General features: G+C 41.2%; 1 protein-coding gene and 1 non-coding gene across 2 annotated transcripts in view; both read right to left on the bottom strand.

The window, feature by feature from the left end:
* Nucleotides 1-23,766, bottom strand: part of MAML2 (mastermind like transcriptional coactivator 2) — a 338,523-nt gene that overhangs the window by 50,949 nt on the left and 263,808 nt on the right. The gene's annotated exons all lie outside the window — the stretch shown is intronic.
* Nucleotides 3,949-4,070, bottom strand: LOC118629186. Its single transcript, XR_004959422.1, has one exon. It is a non-coding gene; the product is annotated as a small nucleolar RNA SNORA26 (small nucleolar RNA).

The raw sequence follows: 23,766 nt of genomic DNA, 5'->3' as shown, positions 1-23,766 counted from the left end.
GCAAAGGGGCTAGAATTAAGAATAGACACATCTTATTACTAGGTTAATATGGAAAGCTACCCAGAGGAACTGGAATTGGAATTTAATTGTTAAAGAAGTAAAAGAATTTGCACAACTAACACAAAGGAAAAATGTTGGAATCTTAGAATTGTGTGCTAGTTTTTAAGGAAGCAATCAAGGCAAAAGTGAGATAGATCAAGAAAAGGTGAGTTTACCATCATCAGTGGGAGGGATGTGAAAAATAAACAGAACTAGACTGAAAGAAAGCTATTATAAGCCAAATAATTCAGATTTTAACATTTGAATTAGAATATCTTTTAAAAAAGTAGCCTGTTTTAGGCATGCCCATTATTTTCTTATAACTCTTTTGGAATAGTCTGCTCTGCCTAGGTCAATCACATTTCTGGTTGTTGTTTTTTTATCCTCACCAAAGGACATTTTTCCATTTTTTTGTTCAGATAGAGTGAAGAGAGAGGGAGGGAGGGAGGGAGGGAGGGAGGGAGGGGAGAGAGAGAGAGAGAGAGAGAGAGAGAGAGAGAGAGAGAGATGTGAAAGGAACACACATCGAGTGGCTGCCTCCCACATGACCCAGCCAGGGCCAGGGACAAACTGCAATCGAGGTACATGCCCTTAGCGGGAACCGAACCCGGTCTCTCTGGACCACAGGCCGATGCTCTAACCACCGAGCCAAACTGGCCAGGGCCACATTCTTGTTTTTGAGTGTGGATTCTATGGAAGACAGGGAGGCTGAGTCTGTCAGTTGTTGGCTCCTGAACCTGTGAAGTCACTGGGTAAGGCCTGGCATTATGGTAACCCAAAGTCCTGCGCAGGCTGAAGTCAATGAGCAAAAGAATCTAGGATTTTTTTTTTAACTCTCATTGGAGGATATTTTTTTCATTTATCTTTAGATGGAGGGGAGGGAGGGAGGAAGGGAGAGAGAGATACATCGATGTGAGAAAGAAATATCGACTAGTCACCTCCTGCAAGACCCCGGCCAGGGCCAGGGCTGGGGACAAACTGCAACCAAGGTATGTGCCCTTGGCTGGAATCAAACCCATGACTCTTTGGTCCGAGGGCCAATGCTCTAACCACTGAGCAAAACCGGCCAGGGCGAAACTAAGATCTCTGTACAAAAAAGAGGGATGTATGAGACCATGAGGTCCCAGAAAGGAAAAACAGAGACAGAGGGGATGCCTGCTGAGATTTTGTTTCCTTGAATCTCAGTATCTTCCCAACATTGGGTTCTCTAAGACTGTACTGTGTCCTCCAGGAAATCACCTTTTGTTAAGGAGAGGTTGAAGAGATTTCTGTTCCCTGAAGTCAAACACTGTCTCCCAAACACAGAAATGAGAAAGAGAGAGACAAACTTGGAATCAAAAGACCTGAGGTCTAGTCCTGGCTCCAACCATGTGACCTTAGTCACAACCTCTCTCGTCTGCAGGTTTGACATCTGTGAACTAAGGGTTATAATAAATACTTCTTAGTGTGGCAACAGGGAGCAAACACAGAAAAGTTCTAAAACTATGCTTGGTACAAAATGGACTTTCAAGTACGAAATATGTGAAACAAAATACCAAATGAGTGTAGTAATTTTTTACTTTACCACAATGTTATATCTAAATAAACTGGAAAAAAAATTTTTTTTGATTAATCCTCACCTGCAAATATTTTTCCACTGATTTTTTTTTTTTTTTTTTTTTGATAGAGTGGGAGGGAGAGAGAAAGAGAAAAACATTAATGTGTCTCCCCTACAAGTTGGGGATTGAACCTGCAACCCAGGTACATGCCCTTGACTGGGAATCCACAGGTCAATGCTCTAACCACTGAGCAAAACCAGCCAGGGCAGTAAACTGGAATTCTGAGGAAAATACAGCTACTTCTCTGAGATGCTGCACATGTAGTTCTATAGTAAAGTGGGCAGATGACAAACAGAAAATCCCTCATCTAATGAGAGGCTTCTGGCCACCGGAATGACATCATACATAGTGAGACAAACACAAAAAATGGAGTTTAAGCTCTTTCCCACTACAGCACAGGGCCACAGCAACAACATGGCACGCCTGGGTGTCCAGCGGGGGCAGGACAGCACTTTCCATTCCCTTTGGGGAGCTTCATTCCCTCTCACAATGAGGAGCGACTTCTTAGCCTTTGTTCATCTTAAACATTTTGAGCGCTATTCTGTGCATGAATGTGGCAATAAACACAATACCTGTCCCTGCCTCACAGCCGCTGGGACCGGCTTGGTCCCCAGCACAGTCAGGGTTGCAGTGAGAAAGCACTAAGTATGGAAGACAAGACTTCAGGTGCACACAGTGGGCTGGTCAAAGGGTAAAATGCTTTTTAGCTTTAGCAGTAACTATTTCTTGTTTGGCCAATGAGGAGGAAAGATTCAAGAATCAAGAATATATTGACTATATTCAATATATTGAATCACATATCTATTTAAAATGACAGATTTAACCAAGAAGTGCCATTATAAAAATAACTCTGGAGTCCAGATGTTATGATACAAAACCCTGAAAACTGCCCCCTCCACCCCCTATGTTTTTTACTGTCCTGAATTCTCAAGCAGTAACAGTTTCAGGGGTGCTGCTGCTTCTTTCAACAAGGGAAAACACCTTTTGTGGTCTTTACAGACACCAGAGGGTTTCTCCCTCTAGCCTCCATTCCCCGTTCAGAAGACTGCAATCCTAGCCTTGGAGCACCATCTTAGATGAGTGAAAGCCGAGCAGATAACTCTGAACCCGATCCATCCTGGAAATTCGACCCGATCGGAGAACACCGCTTGGGTTGTTCCCGAGCTGCAGCTGGGAGCCAAGCTCCTGGGCTCCCGCCAGCGCTGCTGTCTGCCCGTCGCCAGGTGCATTCTGGGACGTGTCTGCCGCAGGCAAAAGGGGGCTTGTTTTTCTCCGCAGCAACTAACGCCTCAGAGAAAAAACTCTGGCTTTGCAGTTTCCCTGCTGCCTTTAAACCTGTAGAGCGAAATGCCACACCCACAATGAAGGAAGAATACATGCTCTTTTCTCCTCTGAAAAACGACCAGCGGCTACGAGATCTTCAGCGAAACTTATCTAAAAGCCCGGGAGTTCTCTTTGCACTTTCCCGCTCCTGTACACGCACACCGATTTTGAGACAAACACGCGCAGACGCAGCGAAGACAACTACAACTTAGTTTGATAGCTGCTTGCAAATTTGGCCTTGTTACTGAGGCATGTATCTACAGCTGGCTGGTGACCATGGAAAGTCAATAAATACTTAAAGAGGTCTGCAATCAGGGAGCAAAGCAACATAGATTGATACTAGAACTTCTGCGTTTAAAGGCTGTCACCAGGCATCTAGTGCGGGCAAAGGCAGAGGAGACCAAAATTACAGTCAGAACCCGCGACTCCCTGAACGTTTTCTCCCAGGGGGGAGCTGCAGTCAGAGGCAGTTTATCCCCAGAGCCTGGATGCATGTTACCATCCAGGACTTCTCTCTCACTGGGCATTCTGAGTCGTGTTTCTATTTCCTTGACTGCTATTTGTTTATTTCAAGGCGTACAAACTTGCCCCTTAATATTTTAACTCCCAATCCTGACAGTGACGGAAAATCCTGAGACCGCTTGGTTAACAGTGTGAAGATCACTAGATATAGATTAAAATTAGGCAAAGTGGGGCTATAAAAATGTGGATAATATTAACACAGTAAGGAGAACGTTGAAAATCCATGTTCTTGTATCATAATTAGAATAATACTACACCTTCTGGTATCCATATTTTAGTTGTAAAATTATGAAACAGGTAAATATTGGGAACTTAAGTATGTACTTAATATAAAAATTAAGGAATTTGAGACAACATATTTGAAACTGAATTCTATGGGATTTAGTGTTTAGTGTATTATCAATGTGTGTTCCATGGGAAAAACAGACACTGAAAAGTGATGAATTAGGTTGTTTTTGTTTTTTTCAGCTGTGACTCCAGACAGGATCCAAAGAGGAGTTTTATCATTTTTTCTCCGGGTTTTATGGAGACTTACTGTACCCTTCTGTGTCAGCCTCCTAAGGCACCGCATCAGCCTTAAAAGGGCACAGGAAAGGGCGAAGGTGTTTTGTTTTTACTGACAGACTTAGCAACACGTATTAGTATACATTATTAATCTTTGTTGTTTCTTATGCATATTTGGCCACAGAACCACATATGTGTGGTATAACTAGATTTTGCATAATTCAGTTTGGGGGTATATTCTACAGAACACATTTTAGAAATGCTTATTTAAAGAAAAATGTGAAATGAATTCAAAAATCATTAAATCTTGAATAAATTCAATTGCTCAGAACTTTCTCCATCCAAAACAGTGTGCTGGGCCATGAGCCCTGTCCCAAGGAATTCACACATAGACTCATATACAAGCGAACTCTTAGTGCAGGGCGTTTGTACTTGCTGTTCCCTCTGCCATTCCCTCTTTCTCAGAGTTCACTTCCTTATTTCATCTGGGTCTCTCCTCCAGTGTTGTCCATATAGAGAAGTCTTCCCTTGCAACTTGTCTAAAAGAACACCCCATTACTCCCTAACTCTTTTTCTTACTTTTTTTCATACACCCAAAATAATTTTACATATGCATTTATTTATTAGTTTTTGTCTATGCGCCCTCTGCAATATAGCCCTACCTATAAGAGACATGTCTCTTTTGTTCAACCTCGTATTTCCAGGTATTTAAACTAGTACCTTGCATTTAGTAGGTGCTCAATAAATACAGGGTGGGGCAAAAGTAGGTTTACAATTGTGAGTATGTGAAACACAGAGTTTATTCTTATAATATTAGTTGTTAATTATTCTATTATTTTCCATATGAATAACTGTAAACCTACTTTTGCCCCACCCTATATTTGTTGAATGAATAAATGAAGAATGAAAACAAATCTGTAAGAATACCACAGAGAGGGTAAAAATAAAGAGGTAGGCAATTCAGGTGTAGGTTGCTAACAAAGGTTTTATCAAGAAGACATTTGAGCTTGGCTTTGAAGATGAGAAGGTTTCTGACATGGGGCAAATGGAATAAATAGCCAAGGATAAGAAAAAGGCTTAATTAAAACTCCAGAAGTAGCCTTGAGAAGTAGCCTTGCCACAGGCGTGGGAAAGAGACTATCAAACCTGAGGCCAGCAGCCTATGCGTGTGGGAAGGAGAAACTGCCAAAGCAACACTGGTTTCCACTTGTATCTTTGAGTCTAGACAGTTCTATTCATGTTTTTCTGATTCAATAGTTTATTCATTCATTCTATTTTCTATTATGTTCCAGGTACACTTCCAGGTGATACACATTCAGCATTGAGAAAAATAGAAAAATGTATTCATGAAACTTACACTCTAATGGGGAAAGAATGTGATAAATACTATAATTATATATTAGAAAGTGGTAAGCACTGGTGAGAAAATGGAGAAAGGGACATGAGTAGTATCAGGGGAAGGGTTGCATTTTCAAAATTTTTATTGAAGTATTAATAATAAATACAGAAAAGTACACATATTATTAATGTACCACTCTCTGAATTTTCACACACTGAATAAATCCATGTAACCAGCATGCAAAACAAAAAATCAAACAATGCCAGCAACCCAGGAGCACGCCTATGCTCCGTAGTAACTCCCCTGCCAAAGGTGAGCATTACCCTGACTTCAAATACATGGGTGTAGACGAAGTGTTCATTCTGGTTTCTGCATAATATGTTCCAGTGAATGACTATACCACACTTATCCTGTCGATGGCTGATGGGCATTTGGATGTTTTCTAGTTGTCGGTGACTGTAAATATTACTGGATAAGTGATGAGGGAGTAGGAGTAGAAGACTCATACTTTTATCCCGAAAGGTCTATAAAACCTATCCTTGCTCCTTTGTTTCCATTGCCTTCCTTGATCTGGGTCCTCTTCTTTTCTCACATGCACTACTGCATTAGCTTCCTGACTGATTTTGGACCCCACGGTCTTCCACACTAAAGTCAGAACTTTTCTCAAGCTCGTATCTGATTATGTCACTCCCTTATTAAAACCCCAGTGTGGTTCCCTGCTGGATAAAATCTAAAACCTTCAGTCTAAATGTCAAAGTCCTTCACCATCAGCTCCCATCCCACCTTTTTATCTTTAACTCAGGTTTGCATCTCTTTGAAACCTTTTCTTCATCTCATTTACCCAATGTTACAGAGCAGAATCAAACCCTTGCTAATATTATGCTGATTACCAGTCAATTGCTAACATTCTGATATCCAAGTACAGCCCTTAATTTAGGACTAGGTCCAGTGGGAAATACGTGAAGAACACCACCTTTTACTTAGATCAGGTAACTTATTACTCTACTTACATATCAACCTCCAGAGAGAAGGAGCAACAACTAACACTGATACCATCTTACAAGCAGAATCACAAAAGATCAGGCACATTAGCAAATGGATTTGCATTGTAACTAGCCGAACAGGCTTCTTCTCAGCAGAATCAGCTCAATGACTAGAGTACAGACAGGGAGGTCCAAGCAGAATGTCCAACCCCTCTGTCAAGGGAAGTACTTGAAAAGAAGGAGCAACATAAAGAAGCCTTATAAAAATCCTCCAGTGGAAACGAGAAGAGAACTTTGCCATTTGGGTTATGGAGAGAGCTACATGGGCTGCCAAATGCACTTTAATGGTCATTGGTGGGAAACCTGGTTTCCCCATATAAAGGGAAAAGATTCCAGAATGTATGCTGCACACAGATGGCAAAGCAATTTGCATTTAATATAAAAATGTTCCCATCAGAGGAAGACCAGAATCAGTGAGAAGTCCCTGTTAATTTCCTCTAGTTAAAACAACAACTAAAATTAAATAGACAATAGAATATTTTCTTGAATAATTCAACAAAGAAAATATTTAAGGGGCAATCATTACGTATAACGCACTATGCTAGGCAATACGGGTGTTACAGAGATGACTAAGGCAGAGGGTCATCTTTCTAGGAACTCTTAGTTGAAAGGAGTAGAAACACACATAAGAAATATCTCTAGCACTGACCAGTTTGCTCAGCAGTTAGAGGGTTGGCCTGTGGACCAAAGAGTCCCAGGTTTGATTCCCGGCCAAGGGCGCCTAGCTCGGTTGCAGGTTTGATCCCTGGCCCTGGTCGAGATCGTGAGGGAGGCAACCAATTGATGTTGCTCTCACATTGATGTTTTTTTCTCTCTCCCTCTCTCCCTTCCACTCTATCTAAAAATCAATGGAAAAATATCCTCAGGGGAGGATTAACAAAAAACAAACAAACTAATTAACTACAAAGAAATATCTCTAATTGGAAGAAAACTTAGAGAAGACTTCCAGCAGAGGCACTCAAGGAAAGGATTCTGTAAGTGATTTAATAACTAGGTCCAGGACCCCATTTATTGTCTTAAAATAAGACAGTGATAAACAGCTATGTGGGTCAGGTGAGTGGGGAGCTGGAGCCTGGGAGCAAAGGTTGTTGTGAAGTACTTGGAGCCAGAGAGAAATTCTGGAACTCACACCTTGCCTTGTGCTAGTATGAGGGCTAAAGCTAAGGCAGAAATCTGTGCTGGTATTGTTAATCAAGAGGCTAGATTACCAACAGAAACCAAGCTGTGGGACCAGAACAGGGTCCCGAGATCTAGGGGCTGGAAGTGTGGGGGTATCTGGGTGAGCAAGAGGGAGGTATGTCTGGAAGAATTTCAGAGTAGAATACAGGTGCTTACAGCTGTTTTTCATGTGGTTGTGCCGATGTCCTAAGTATTTTGGAGAATATGGAACAGAACACAAGGCATATCTTCCATGACATGTAGGTTGGTTTTAAAGGTGCCTTGCCTCCAGTTTTTCCGTTTCCAGGGTACTGCCGGATATGATTCTTAAATTTCACCTGTCTTTGAGTGTCAAGTGCCACCCATCCTTCCTACCCCTTTCCTCACATATTTATTGAGTATACATTAGGTAAGCAGGCTTGGGAATTTCTATTAAAACATAAGTCCCCTAGGAAGGGTAAAACCAAAATCTTGGCATACAGTGAGTTCTCAATACATTTTTTTCAATGAATGCATGAGACCATTATCAGCTGGCATCTTAGGATTGTGATGGTAAGCTAGGTGGGAGCAACAGGTGGCTGGTGGCTGGGAGGTGCACAAGCCTCTGGCTGCTGAAAAAAGTAAATCAAGGGGAAAAGAGGTTTCTTGGCATGTTTGTCTGACTGTACAATTTTTTTTCAGACCTAAATCTGGCTTAGTTCTTTGGAGACAAGTGGTGTTAAGAAAAAAAGCTTTTCAAGTTCTTGAGGATGAGTTTTGTTTTCTTTTTCCCTTCATCTACTCTCATGAAAGGGCTCTTGTTCCAGGTGGGAGCATCAAGATGACTCTGAATCAGGGGTGTGGCTATCCCGGGTGTGATTCTCTTGATCTAGGAATATGCTGTAGTCAGGACCACTACACATGTGGTCATGGAAGGTTTGCCCTTAAAAGAGCACTTGGTTGAGGAAGGAAGTGGGACTAAAATATCCAGCCTGCACTTTGCTAAGCCTTATGTCCAGGGTGGAGGGGGAGGGGCAGGGTGTGGCTCGCCCCTGAGGAAAAGAAACCTTTTTCTAAGTTTCTCAGAGGCGTTTCTGTCACTGGAGATTTTCTAATGGTTATATGGATGTTACAGGTCACCAATATTGAGCAAAGTATTTTTTTGTTGTTGTTAATCCTCACCTGAGGATATTTTTCCACTGATTATTTTAGATAGAATGGAAGAGAGAGAGAGAAACATCAATGTGAGAGACACATCTATTGGTTGCCTCCTGCACAGCCCCAGTTGGGGCCGGAGATCAAACTTGCAACCCAGGCATGTGCCCTTGACCAGGAATTGAACCCACAGCCCTTTGGTCTGTGAGCTGATGCTGAAACCACAGAGCCAAACCAGCAGGGTGAACGAAGTCATTTTTGATCATCAGGTTCTATATTAACTGTTGGATCTAGAACAAGAAAGCCATTATAGACCTGCAGGTTGCAGAACCGTCTCTAGTGTTGGCACAAAGGGACTTGGGAGAGAGAGTGGTGCTTCTAAAGTGTGGAAAGAGCACAGGACTGGGGCTCAGGATCCCTCCGTGAATCCTCGCCCCACCATCTCCTCCCTGTATGACAATGGGGAGGCCACCTCTCAGCCTCAATTTCTTCATCTACTCCACAGGGTGTGGAGTAGGGAATCTCTGAGGTCTCTTCCAGCCTCAGATCTCTATGATCCTCTTATAGATTTCACCCACAATGAAGGCCTTTATTTACCATTTCAGCATTCCTTTCTTGCCATTAATAACCAATTTCAAAAACGATGCCCACCAACTCGCATCCAAGTCCCATGGTATGAATAAATTGGGATCAGAGTTGTCCAATTATACTGTGAAGATATATTGAGAGAACTTACCTTCTTGATTACTTTGGAAAGTTAGTCAAGGATTGAAAATGCTAATCAAAAGTTACCACTCAAGAGAGAAAACTAGAAAAGAATTCGATGTGTGTGGAAGGTCTCTTTTGGGCTGATTTTTAAAATCTTTGATTCAGCCTAATTCTTAATTTCCGCACTGGGTCACAGAGGGAACCAGAATTCACTAAATAGAAAGAATATTTTGTCACTCAGATAACCAAGTTAAACAGAAAATACCCCCCCAAATGGGTAAAATTCCCTTGTAGAGCCTAGAAGATAAATCAAGACAGAAACTGGTGACCTGAAGAAACATTTGGCTGCCACAGTGATGTAATGATGGGAATTTCCCCTCTAACCTATGGTTGCCCCCATCTCTGTTTTTCTCCTAGTCAGCAAACTTCTGGGTTTTTTTGTTTTGCATTGCTGTTATTGTTTTTGGTTTTGCCCTTGGCTCTCTCTTTTCCTAGGTCTTATTTCTGAACGAAAGGCTGTCAGACCACAGAATTTACCTTTGAAAGAACCAAACTAGTTCCTTCTCCCACCCTGTCCTCTCCTCTGCTCTCCTCCTGCCATGCCAGCAGGTAGCGCTGCTTGGGAAGAGGCTGGGAGGGGTACCAGCCTGGCCTGGGACGGAAGAGGGGAGAGGGGGCAGGCAGGGGGCAGGAGAGAGGGGTCTGATCAGCCCAGGTGAGGCAGAGGCAGAGGCAGAACTAATGAGAAGCATATGCCAACAACCATTTTAAAGGCTGGGCTGAGCCACGGGAAGTGATGAATTGCAAGAATGTGTTGTGTTCATAGCCAGGGAGCTGGCAGAAATAGCCTAGCTAGAGGACTAGGATGATTTTTTTTTTTTTTTTACTAACTCAGACTTAAAAATACATTTCTCTTTGTCAGCAAAATGTTCTAGTTTCAAAACTATGAATGGTAGACTACCCCTGTCAGACTAATGCATTCCTTTCTCACCTCCAACTTTCTAAGATACATCTACCTTCCCTTCAACTTAGAAGACTAATGCCTCTAAAACATGGACTTTCATGATGGCGCAGCTCTGAGTTCTTAGAACATTTTTCATACCCAGGAAACTCTCAGGCTCTGGAATTAAAAAGTCAAATCCCCTTTACACTGGGCGTCCCTGGGGAGGACAGGGAGCATCTGAGCACAGGTCCAGGAAGGCTTGCTCCTTGCGTTCCTTTTCCTTCTTCCTTCTCTCACTCCCATAATTATTTCCTCCCTGCCTTCCTCCCACAATTACTTGTTCAGAATCTTCTAAGTGCCAGAGTCTGTTTAGGGGACAATATGATGGGGAAATGGAATCTAGATCATCACCTCCCACATCTGTGCCCTTCAGATCAGCCAGGATGATTATAGAGGTTCTACTTCAGAACTCCACTTTCAACAGCTGAGCCCCAGAATCACGGCCCCTACTTTCCAACAACAAACTTATGAGGTGTTTACTTTTGAGAAAGAGCTTAGCTCATGCTCAGGTCAGAATCCTCCAGTGGGGAGGGCGGATGTTTCAAGGTGAAGCTCTCAGCAGATACATTCCAAAGCTTGCTTTGGGACCTCCTGCCTCCCTCTTTACCTACTCAACCGACTCATCTCCCAACTGAAACTCGAAGCAGTTGTACCTCAAATTCTGGTTCTGGCATCTTATTAGGCAAATCACCTCCTCTGAGCCTTAGTTTTTCTCACTTTTCAATGGGCTTAAACTTTAATTAATTCAACATGCTTCACAGGTGTGCTTTGAGGATTCACCCGGTAATTGATAACTTAAAATGCCTCACCTACCTCACGGCATACAGAAAGCATTCAATAAACATTAATCAATATTTTTTCCATTGATTCTTTCTACTGATTTTTATCAAGTATTAGAAAATAAACAGTGAATAGAAGTCATGCTAATGTATGAGTAAAATGGTTTTGTCTTCCTAGTCTGTAGTAGAAAATATGGAAGTAGTGGGTGGGATGATTTTGAGAATCTGGGACTTTTCAGGGTTTCCCCCTGCTCTGTGCCATCTCCTTTCCCCATGTTCTATATGGACAGTAGTGCACAAGGGTAACCCGAGCATTCCAGGCCAGGTGTCATATGAGGTCCCCACTTTCGAAAGGTTGCTAACACTCACACACATTGCAATTAATAGCATTGAAACCTTCTTTAGTGGGTGAGCAAGTTAATAGAAAACAAAAAATCTGGATTGAGAAATAAGAATGTATAATAATTATAATGTCTTATAAAATTGCATGACTAAAGAAAACAAAGTAAGCAGATAAATTTTCATTCCCTGTTTATTTTTGATGTCCCCAGTAAATCAAGTTTAGGAGGATGAAACCATTCAGATGAAATCCATCTTGTATCTCCTATAAAACTAATGTTTTGGACTCTAATTCAGACAGGAAGAAAAGTATTTTAAGTAAAAATAGTTGTTTTTTACACATATAGGTCATTTTATTTATGCAACTATCTTCTAAGAGAACATCTTAAGAGGAGTTGAAGAAAATAAAGTGAATTATAGAATTTTATTACATTTTTCATTGAAAAATTATATGATTGAATGTGTTTCTTCAGATTTCCTAAAGAAAGAGCTATTTATCAAACAAAGCAAAGTCTTTCTTTTTCTCCCTTCTCTCAGACTGGCATGGCCAACAAGAAAGTACCCCTTATGGATTCAAAATGCCAACATGTCCTTATTTCTCCTCGCTCCCCATGTAAGTTTTAAAATTTATTTGACAATTAAACTGTCCAATTTAGAATTTTTGTTGCCAATTGTAAATTCTTTCATTGCACAGAGCTGTGAATTAATCAGATCAAAGGAGAAACGTGCTAGCCATAGTGAAAGAATTTAGTTTAATTTTTCTTTTTGGCAGGAAAACATGTTCAAGTACATTATAAGTAAACAAAACATGTAGCTGAAATATTTTGGAAAAACTATTAAACTTGCTACTATAATAAACCAGTGATGCTTCTAATATCTCAAATAGGATTTTTCGATTCAGAAAATTTTCATTCTTCTGTTATTTAGCATGTCTTTGAGGTAGATAATAAGTTGTAATTATCATTCTTTAAATAACTCCAATAGGCCTAGCTGCAGAGTGGTGACTTCAAAATCTGTATGCTATGTTCTAGTTTTTCTTACTCTCCATTGTACTTTATGCCTTTTTTAAACATTTCTATTTATAAGCTCCATTTAAAAATAGGTAATAATAGCCTGGCTGGTGTGGCTCAGTGGTTGAGCAACAACCCATGCACCAAGAGGTCACCAGTTTGATTCCTGGTCAGGGCACATGCCCAGGTTGTGGGCCCAATCCCCAGTGGGGGGCATGTAGGAGGTGACTAATCGATGTTCTCTTTCATTGATGTTTCTATCTCTCTCTCCCTCTCCCTTCCTCTCTCTCTAAAATCAATAAAGAAAAAAAAAAGGTAATAATATAAAATAGAGAGAAAAGAAATTCAAGTAAAATGAGGATTTCCCTTCGTATCACATATATTTTCATCTAAACTTAATCTCTTTTCTATTTCAAAAAAGCCCTTTTACTTTCCTCCTCCTCCTCCTCCTCCTCCTCCTTCTCCTCCTCTTCCTCCTCCTCCTCCTCCTCCTCTTCTTCTTCTTTTTAATAAAAGGAGGTAAAAGTAATTTTAAAAAGCAATGTGAAATCTGTTCCCACTGCATTTAGTTTGGCTTCATTGAAATAATGCATAATTTATAAGCCATCTCTATGAAGATATCACAGAACACATCATGTGGGATTTGGACTAACACTAAACCTGACCTAACTCTTGGCTCTGCCACATATAGTTGAGTGACCTTGGGAAAGTCTTGTAATCTCTCTGAGCTTTGGTTTCTGCTGAGAAACAGAGTTAGTAATGCTTGATGATTAAGCAAGCGAGTGTAAGTAAAGTATTCGCACAGTCCCTGGCAGACAATAACTTAATAAATGGGACTATTGCTATCATTAGGGCATGGAAACAAATGGGGTTCTTACTCTTTTTACTAAGACAAATTGGTACTAAATTCTACCATCCCGTGGCTGCTAAAAAGGTAATCTTAGAGTTTAGTAGTTCTCGTTGGTCAAAAATAATCTCTATGTCTACTTATAAAGATGATTATCATCACTAATAACTTAAATCAGGGAAGTCAGGACTTCTCTGTGCTTCCCACGTAGGTTGATCTGATGCCACTCAACTGTGTTTGGAATTCACTTCCACTCTGTAAATGGTAAGCTACCTTCGATTTTTACTATGGCCCTTTCAGCTCTTTACCTCTTTGACCTCATTTTGTCCTCATAGCAACTCCGTAAGAAGGGCAGAACTCAGAGATCCTTAGTGGTGTGACTCCTGGGTTGGGATCATCTTTTAAGATAACACAGGCCCAGGGAAACTGGAATCTCTTGTGTATTTATTAAAGTGAGTGTGTGTGTTAGAGAGGTACCTATGCTTGGACTTTGAAGGATGAGACTTTGAAGGATAGGATTGGGGCTGGGGGCACAATGTGAAAGGCCAGTAAGGTGTCAAGGATCACTGTGCTTGACTCCTGGTTGTTGGAGAGAAGGTTCAGAAAAGTGGATGGGGCCCTGCTTATATTATTCCACTTGGTAAAACATTTGTGGCAGGTATGAGGTGTAAGAATGAGTTCTTCACAGGGACATTGGATGGGTTTCTCAGGCTATGTTTTAAGTAACTATTTAGATGGTGTGGGCAAAGAGTTAATAGAACTCTTTCCTTTTTTTTTTTTTTTTTGCATGAGAATCTGACCTTTGGTTAACTTCTTAGCTTGGTTTCCCTGGAAACAGATAAAGATGGTATGTGTCAACTATGTTACTAGGCAACATTGCATATGGTAAAAATGACCCTCATTGGTAGACTGCATCTGGCCGGGGAGGAACTACAAATGAACTGTAAATACCTGATGGGAATGCCATTCTTTGGACTTCCCTGAGTGTAGCAATTCTTGTAACTAGAATGTCCCTTGAGAGGCCCCTGCAAGCTATGTCTTTGGAGTTGTTACAAGAGTTATTGACTGCTGTGAGATATAAGACTTTCAAGCAAAGGCAGTTCCTTCACCTGCCCAATATGGATTCCATCATCTTGCACCTGAGCTGGTAGGGCTCTAATTACAGAAGAATGCCTGATGCTGCTCTGTAGCCAGAGCTGGCAAGCTACAGTTCCTATCCTATATCCTTCTGAGTAGACTCATGTCAAATGTCGTGTATAGGAGTCCTGTGCGTCTAAATGTCCAGGCAAATCTAAGAAACTGCTTACTGGATGTTGTGAGATGGTTTGGTGTCATGGTGATTTCCTTTGGGTAAATGTGAGGTATGACTTTCTGGGAAGGGATCTGGAAAGAATTATGTCTTTCGTAGTGCCTTTATCCACATAAATTCAAATGCATCCCTTCAGCCATCCAGTCAGCCAATCAGCCAATATTTTTTCAGAATCTATAATGTGCTAGGCATTATACTAGGTACAAAAAAATATTTAAGGTTCTTTCTCTCAACTGGCCCTCATATCTTGTGGAAAGAAAAGATATATATATATATATTATATATAATATATATATAATATATATATATATATATATATATATATATATATATATATATATATATATATATATATTAAATACCAAATACAGTGCCCTGGCCAGGTGTCTCAGTTGGTTGGAGCATTGTCCCATACACCAAAAGTTTGCAGGTTTGATTCCTGGTCAGGGCACATACCTAGGTTGTGAATTTGATCCCCGATCAAGGCACATACAGGAGACAACTGATCAAAGTTTCTCTCTCACATCAATGTTTCTCTCTCTCTCCCTTCTTCTCTCTCTAGAAACATCAATAAATATATCCTCAGGTGAGGATTATAAACAAACAAACAAACAAACAAACAAGCAAACACATGCATGCCAGATACCGTGTTAAGCACTTTATATGCATTATCTGATTTACTCTTGAACACAAATTCTGTGAAGTAGGTATTATTGTACATACTTTATAGATGATGAAACTGAGGCACAGAGAGATTGTCTCAAAGTTACATCCTTAGTATGCCATTTCAACTCAGGCAGCCTAAGTCCAGATGCCAGTCCTTACCCAGCACATTATTTAATGTGGCGTGCACCTTAAGAGTGGTTCTCACCAAGGACTTCGTTCAACAATTTCCTATGAAGGTTCTCCTGGCTCTTCATCTCTTATAATGATTGAAAACCCACCAATTAAAGTTGATTTCAGTTAATAAGCAACTATTCTGGAGGCATCAGGATAACCAGGGAGATAGGGAAGGGCGGAAAAGAGACAGAGTTTACCTGGATCTAATTGTGTATCAGTCCTTCTCCAGAGAAGGCTTAAGCTACTTTCTGGTCCAAGCTAACTAGCTTCTTTTTCTAGTTCTGAAGGGCTGGCTCACAATTGGGCAAACATGAGATCTGTGCCATTTTATGTCTCCAGTGATTCCCTTTACAAAACAGATTATGAGATAAAATAAAATAACGTATCGAAAGTGATAGTTGTGCCCGTCAGGCATTAAGCGCTCTATAAACCATGGCTATCATTCTTCTTTCTTCCCACGTTGCCTGCAAACTGCCGATTATCGGAAGAGCAGACACTGCAATGGCATTAACACCTAGTATCCTCTTTAATCATATATATTCCTGTGTATCTGTCAGGAACATGTATTAATTGCTCATTGGTGAGCTGTGGAGTATCAGAGAAAATACAGAGAGCCAAGTCCATCAGGATGCTTATGACAGACACATTTAGTAGCACAGACTAGGAAATTGGAAAGTGTTTTGCGAGCTATTAAAGGGAGGCTCCCACCACATAGAAACTGTCAGCTCTCCAATTCTCTTCCACAAAGGGTCTGGTTAGACTCTGGAGGAAATTAGCCATTATTAATACTTATTGAACTAAATTAATTTGGAAATAAATAAGTTAGTAAGGAGTCTGTCTCCTCTTTGCCACACCCGAATGGCTTGGGTTTAACTACTCCATTCTGTTCCTTCCCAGACTTGTCTGACAATGACCCTGACCAGCAGTCACCCTGCCTCAGCTCCAAGCATTAGGACACCTTCATGCGAAACTGTGATTCCTTTCTGTGCACCAGAGACTGTCTTGTCTTATGTCACATTGATACTAATGTCAGCCATTTGGACCTTTTCTCTGTCTGGGGTCCTACTTTGTGAGTTTCCTTCAGCCTGTAAAAGAACAGAGATATTCTCTCTACATTCTACTTCTGAAGATGCTAAGGTCTCTCTGAACATTCAGAACCTAGTCAAGATTTCTTTAGCTGGGAGTTAGATTGAGAAACATTGAGTCCCTCCGGGCTTTGTTTTATTTTTATTTTATTTTATTTTTTGTTTATTTATTTTTTGCCTAGGATGAGGCCTGGAGCCCAAAACAATCCAAGACAAAAGACCTCAGCAAAAGGCCCACCTCCGGTGATGAGACGCGACTGGCCTGGGAGCCTGGGGAGAGACGTCGAGCTTAGACCCAAGAGAGGAGCAGCCAGAACCCCACCCAGCACTCTCCTCCATCCATTCTCCAAATGTTCACTGAGCAGGCACTCTGCTGAGTTTTGGGAACAGAAAGTTGACTAAAACAAGATGCCTTCTCTTGAAAAACTCAAGTCATTTATTGTTCATGTAAAATCGAACACATTTATGAGTTCATAAGAAACATTTTAAAAACAATTCTCAAACTCTTATAGAAGACACCTTCAGCACTCCGTCCAGCCGGGAGCGCTAACATGTCCGACGAATGAAGAAAAACACCAACCACCACCAGAGCCTTCCCATCAGGGAATTCTGAAGCAGAGTGATCTTGATTATCTCAGAAATCCCAGACAGAAATGGAAGCAATATAAATAAACATAAAAGAAAATAGAGGTGCTGTAACACAACTATAAATTGCTCTTCTCCCCGACTTTCCTCCAATCATCCAAGGCAAAAGAGGGAAGTTGGTCTTTGTAGCAGAGAATAGACCAACAGCTGTTCTATATCCTGCCAAGAGGAGAGCGACTTATTATAAATAATAGCCAACAATATGTCCTTTGGGACTGGAGACAGCCAGTTTGAGGGGGGAGCGTGGAGAGAAGAGGTTTAATGGGATGGGGAGGGGTGAGCAGCACAGCGGAGGATGAATTAGGAGAAAACCCTATCAAATTTTCCTGTGTACTTATGTTTCTATTACCTCATTAGGGTGATTACATAATGCTACTCCATTTATAAACCAAAAGAGGAATAAGGGACAACATTCTCATTAGCAGTGGCTGATACGAGACATTAACATACCAGGAAGTCATGTGGGTGAACAATTAATATGTTTGGGAACATCTTTTCTTTCTCTCTTCATCTGTTTGGTATTTTGTCTGCTCCTTCGCTCCTTTTAGCCATATATGTGTATCTGGGACTCAGAGATGGAGATGGACCTCACCACTTGGGTGCGCTCATTTTGAGAGCTCTTCATGTACGAACTCCATGAGTTGGTTTTACTATTTTATATTCCATTGGAAGAAAAAAAGAAGAACAATTTTGAGCAATCGATGGCTCTCACTGTTCTTCTCTCCTCCTTCCCCACAGGGCTCCCTAGCCAGACCCAGACTGGAGTTCTGAGATTTCTCACTTCTCAGGATGTTTTTCTGCGTGTGGAGAAACACGATTCTTTCAGACTCTTACTTGTCAGTGTACTAACCTGAAGTTGCAACTTGAGACAGATATTTTAGGGGGGCTTCTGTTTATGGATATGCTATTAATTCACATGTCAATTTTTTTTTTTTTAAATTCTCACCTGAGGATATTTTTTTCCATTTATCTTCAAATAGTATGGCAGAAAAACATTGATGTGAGAGAGACACATTGATTGGTTGCCTCCCACAGGACCCTGACTGGGGCTGGGCATCGAACCTGCAACTCAGGTACATGTCCTTGACTGGGAATTGAACCCATGACCCTTTGGTCCGCAGGTCGACACTCAAACCACTGAGCCAAACAGGCCGGGGCACATCTCAAGATTTTAAATAGCTTACTAGGACAGTAAAATTCATCAATTAATATTTAACAAAAGAGGAAACCGAGTCCCCAGACAGAAAACAAACTGCTCAGGTAGTTAGAGGAACAGCCCAGGCTGGGACCCAGCACCTACGGGAGTTATATAGAATGTGACTGTAACATATAATTTCTAAGGGACGTTGGGTAATTTAAGGAGTATCTGCTCTATTCATGAGCTCTTCTAATGAGGGAGCAGCATGAGGTGTGTGGGGGTGTCAGCTAGAGAGCAATCCTTTTATAAAGGGTCCCTCAGAGAAAGAATTAGTTGTTTAGCCTCTATTTATGTCTTACATGTGGTTTTAATTTGATATACTTACCTTTTATTCCTACATAACCCTATTTCATCCCCATCTCTCTCTTTCCATTTTCTCTTATAATAACTCTGATTTTATTGGGGGTGGGTTCCCAAGTGCATTACTGAAAAGTTACCCTTTCTCTCCAGGTAAGCACTTACTTTGAGTTTGTTCTCATGACTGCAAACTAGATGAAGTTTGGGGATCAGGCACTGTGTGTAAACAGGAAGGGGTGTCCCTATTCAGATTAGAAAACAATACATGTCAATATTTAGATACAGACAGGAGTTAGGGATGCTGTACTCTACCTTGGGCCTGAGAAGGACTATTTACTTCAAGTAGCAGGCAGTCTATTTGTTAAGGTACACTGTTCATACGTTTTCTGTTCATGTTATTTTCTGTTACAATATCTGAACTATCCAGCAGATGGCATCTGCTTCAAAACTCTCTTAAATTTCATTTACATTTCAGGACAAACAGGCTCCTGACACATTGAAGCCTCCCTTAATTGACTTCTACATTTAATATCCAGAAAAGGCTGCTAGAAAATACTTAAGGGTAAACAATTAATTCCCTTGGGGATATGGTGGTGGTGGTGGTGGTGGTGGTGGTGGTGGTGGTGGTGGTGGTGTGATAAGAATCATTCTTTCCTCTTTCCAAGCCCATGGCAGCATCATGGATACCTAGGAAATCCTCAGTCACTTGAAAGGAGATATAATCAGAATTAAACCCAGAAGCTTTCTTAAAAAAAAAAAAATCTATTACTTTTAGTTACTTTCAGCCGTAAACAAAAGCTGAGTATTAAGGGCAGATTCAAGAAAACAAAACCAAAGCTAACTTCAAATCTTCTCTGAGGGAGAGAGAAGAAGAAAGGGAGCCAGCTCCTACAAGGAGTAAGGGGTGAATGAATACACAAAGCTTCGTGGACAGTTACCGTACAGAGGCTTTTTACTTGGTATGAAGAGATGGGTGTGATTGAATGACTTCTAACGTTTAATGACACCTTTGCTCCAGTGCTTTGTAGAGCTCACACATGAATACACTGATCCATTTCCAGTTGATCCTGGGGGCCCCATCCTTTTGTGTCAGGCACAAGGAAGAAGGAGAGAGAGGGAGAGACTGAGACAAAGACACAGCCAATGTAACCAAGCTCTGAACATGATTTAAACAACCAACTTAGTAAACATCAATCTTAGGATGCATTGTGTGAAATGGAGTCATACTCCAAAAGAAATGTTGGCTACATTTAAAAGATCACTTTGTCAAAAGAAAACGCCAAGCTGAATTTCCAAGCAGTAAGTCATCTTTCTACAAGAAGCTGACAGCGCAAAAGCAACAATGTGAAAAGGTGAAAAAATGGCTCATCTGGAAAAAAGTAATAGTGTTTCAATGCTGTTTTTTTTTAAGGGTCTGTTTCTCTTGTCTTTTATTATTTGTCAGGAATCAATGTGGCTATGAAAAGAGCAATGGGTTAGAATCAAAACACTGTGTGACAAGCTGTGTTACTTTGGGTGACTAACGTCACTTGCCTGAACCCCAGTTCCCATCTATGTAATATTCGGGGATGGGACCACATGACTCCTGGGTTTACTTTTGGCTTATCTTTGTTCCCACCGGGCTCCCTGCAGCCACAGAGCAGCCTCTTAGCACTGAAAGTGTGAGTCACAGGGAAGGACAGTGGGAGCCGGGACAGTGGTAGGGTCTGGAACTTGTTTGCCAAAACTGAGCCATTAGAAAGGTATGCCGTAGGAAGCACTTCCAAATCCTTTCAGTCGCATTTCCCCCTCTAGTTCCACGGCTATTTTCTGAGAAAAGCCCAAGTTTGGAAGCACAGTCTTCGAAATGAACCTGCTTGGTCCTTAATTTTAGCTAAAAAGTAAAGTGCCTTTTGACCATTTGATTCTTTACATACAGCATCACGCACATCCATGCCTCTGTCTAAGTTTGGAATTTTAAAATGCCAGACATCTCCTCCTGCCTCAGCCACAATGGGTTCTTCAGAAACGCAGAGTTAGAACATTTGAAGCAGCTGAATACTGATTTACATGAAAGCTGAAAGTGTACAGCACCAATAAAATGTATCTTTGACATCTTGGCTTCCAGAGGAACACACTTCCTTTGTTCATTCACAAGTCCACTCTCTTTCCACCTCAGATTTAATTATCTTCCCAGTTCTCATTTGCGTATGTGTAGGCTACCATTCACAATGCGCCAAGCCCTACATGTGGGAGGCACAAACCTTTTCATTCATTCATTAAAAAAAAAAAAAAAAAGTGGACAAGCCATTTTGACTGCATTATACGTACTTTCAACAAAGGCAAAAGGATGCCAACTGTATCCCAAGAATAGCATTGTCCTTGAAATAAAACTTGCTGTTTGCTGTATTGACCCATATCGCTTAGTTGAGACTTTCAATTAGGTGTCAGACGCATAAAAGAAGTGATTTGAAAAAAATCAGAGGTTGTTGGAATTGGAAGGGACTTTATAAAATGATCTAATCCAACTCATTTTACAGATGAGGGAAGTGAAGCCCAGAGATGTACCCAGATGGAGAATAGAAGAAGTGAGACTAGAACTTGAATTTTTTAAAACTTACACATCCATATCAGTTACATATCCAGCATCTACCCCTCTCTTCATCCCAAATCAAGTAACCTCTGAGTGCCAGTTCAAATCTAGACCTGGGAAGCAAAATAAAACGTCCCTGTTTCTGAGGAAACTCAGTATAATTGAGTTTGCTCTTCAATAATCTTCTGGGAGGAAAAAGCCAGTTTTATAGTTGTTGTTAATATTTATTTAAAAAATTATTACAACAAATGTTTCACTTTCTTTATTCTCTAAATACAGCAACACTTCATTTACTTGGCTTTGGCAGGAATGAAGTGTTCCATGTGAGTAAAGTCTGCAGACTTCTGAAATAACATCTTTGAAAGAAGTCTTCTTTACAGAGTATTTCATATTTCCCTGCCTTTGAAAACAAAGACTATTGAACGTGACTTAACTTAAAAAAACCCATGACTCAGAGTGATCTCTTAGGAATATCCATTATCTGCCTTTTACTATCAGGCAGTTTATGCTTTTCACCAAAAACTATCCTTACTTCTAGTAGTCCTTTCATAATCCCTTTGAATTTGCAGGGCTAGGACTCATTTCAGGAAATTCATTAAAAATTATATCTTAAATCTGTGTTGGGGCCAGTAAGGCTTCCGCTCAGTGTCTGACTTGTAGCACACACCTTTAATGGCAAGATTTGAGGATCAAAACTACACACTGGTTTTTTTCTGATTACTTCTAAGCTTAAAGTGATATCGAAAGGGCTGGGGATGCCATGCCTTCTGGGCAAGCTGGCAACCCTGCAGTCAGCTCAGGTTCGAACCTTTTCCCGAGCAGAAAGCAACGATAAGGCCTCACAGGTCCACACAATTTCCAACAACGGTGAGACTGCCTTTGAGGTACTTGCTTTTGGTAGAACCCAATTCTCTCCTTTCTGGTTATAGGAGTGATCAGAACGCTGTCTACCTGTCTGCCAGAATATCTCCTGCCCCACTGAGTTGGAATCCAATAGTCCCAGCCTCCACTTACAGTGTGACCTACTGCCAAGTGCTGTGTCAAACCCTTTACAGAACAGGAATTCCTGTTCCCTACAACTCTGTGAAGTACACACTACTGTGTCACCTCGCAGGAGGAACCTGAGGCCTAGGAAGTTTAGGCAATTGACTTAAACTAGCAGGTGGGAAATCAGACCCTTGACTCTGTTATAGACATTCACACGCCCAAGATGGTGTGTCTGCAAAACAATGACTAAAACGGAAGATGAAATTTCTTAAATCACTTTAAACTGATACCTAATAATAGCACTGGGTTATAAAGACGAGAGCTGCATAGTAGTAAAAAGCAATGTTAAGAAAAAAAGTCAATCTTGACTTTAGCTCATTACTTGTCCTTCTGCAGGTCTTAATTCAAATGTTCTAGTCCCCTACTTCCATGTCCCCTGGACATGCTGTATGGTGAATTATAGAGTCAAGGAAAGCACCAAGAAGCCCGCTTTATGTAATAACATAGAAGTAGATAAGAATACCCTCTGCCATGTATTCCAAAAACATTTATTGGGAGCTGACCATGGGAACAGACATTTTTCTAGTCACCAAGGACTTGAAGACAGATAGAAAGTGGTCCTTGCCCTCGAGTTTCTGACAATCTCATGGGAGAGATAGGATTATCAGTGTGTTTAGTGCGAAAGCAAAAACGTGCTAAAGGGTGCGATGGGAAGGTAACATTAAACTGCTGAAGGAGCCCTGGCCAGTTCGGCTCAGCAGTTGGAGTATCGGCCTGAGGACCAATGAGTTGAGGCTTCGATTCCGATCAAGGGCACGTACCTGGGTTGCAGTTCGTCCCCTGCCCTGGTGAGGTCGTGCAGGAGGCAACCGGTTGATGTGGCTCTATCACATCTATGTTTCTCTCTGTCTCTGTCCCTCCCTCTCACTCTATCTGATGATAAATAGAAATATATCCTAGGGTGAGAAATAATAATAAAAAAAACCGCTCAAGGAGATTACCAATGAGCTGGGATGAGTTGGTTGAGTAAAGCCAGGAGGGAAGGGGAGCAGTACTTCAGGCAGAGGGAACAGCATGACGAAAGCATGGAGAGCTTCAGCGGTGTCTTCACCAGAGGATATTTTCCCACTGATTTTCCAGATAGAGTGGAAAGGAGGGAGGGAGAGAGAGAAACATCAATGTGAGAGAGACACATTGATTGGTTGCCTCCTGCACAGCCCTGACTGGGTCTGGGGATTGAACCTGCAACCCAGGTACGTGCCCTTGACCAGGAATTGAACCCGCGACCTTTGGTCCTTAGGCCGAGGCTCTAACCACTGAACAAACTGGCCAGGACTCTGTGCTGAAGTTTAAAACAGTTCTATAAAAATGATTTCATCACAGTAATGACCATTTTTATAAATGCAACGACTAAGTAAATGTATGACAAAATTTTCTGGCACAGTTATAAGTAGACAAAACATGAAGTTAACATTTTTGGAGAAAGC

Source organism: Molossus molossus, unplaced genomic scaffold (genome assembly GCF_014108415.1).
Source record: "Molossus molossus isolate mMolMol1 unplaced genomic scaffold, mMolMol1.p scaffold_m16_p_13, whole genome shotgun sequence".
Taxonomy (NCBI): domain Eukaryota; kingdom Metazoa; phylum Chordata; class Mammalia; order Chiroptera; family Molossidae; genus Molossus; species Molossus molossus.
This window is presented reverse-complemented; position numbering and strand designations above follow the sequence as displayed.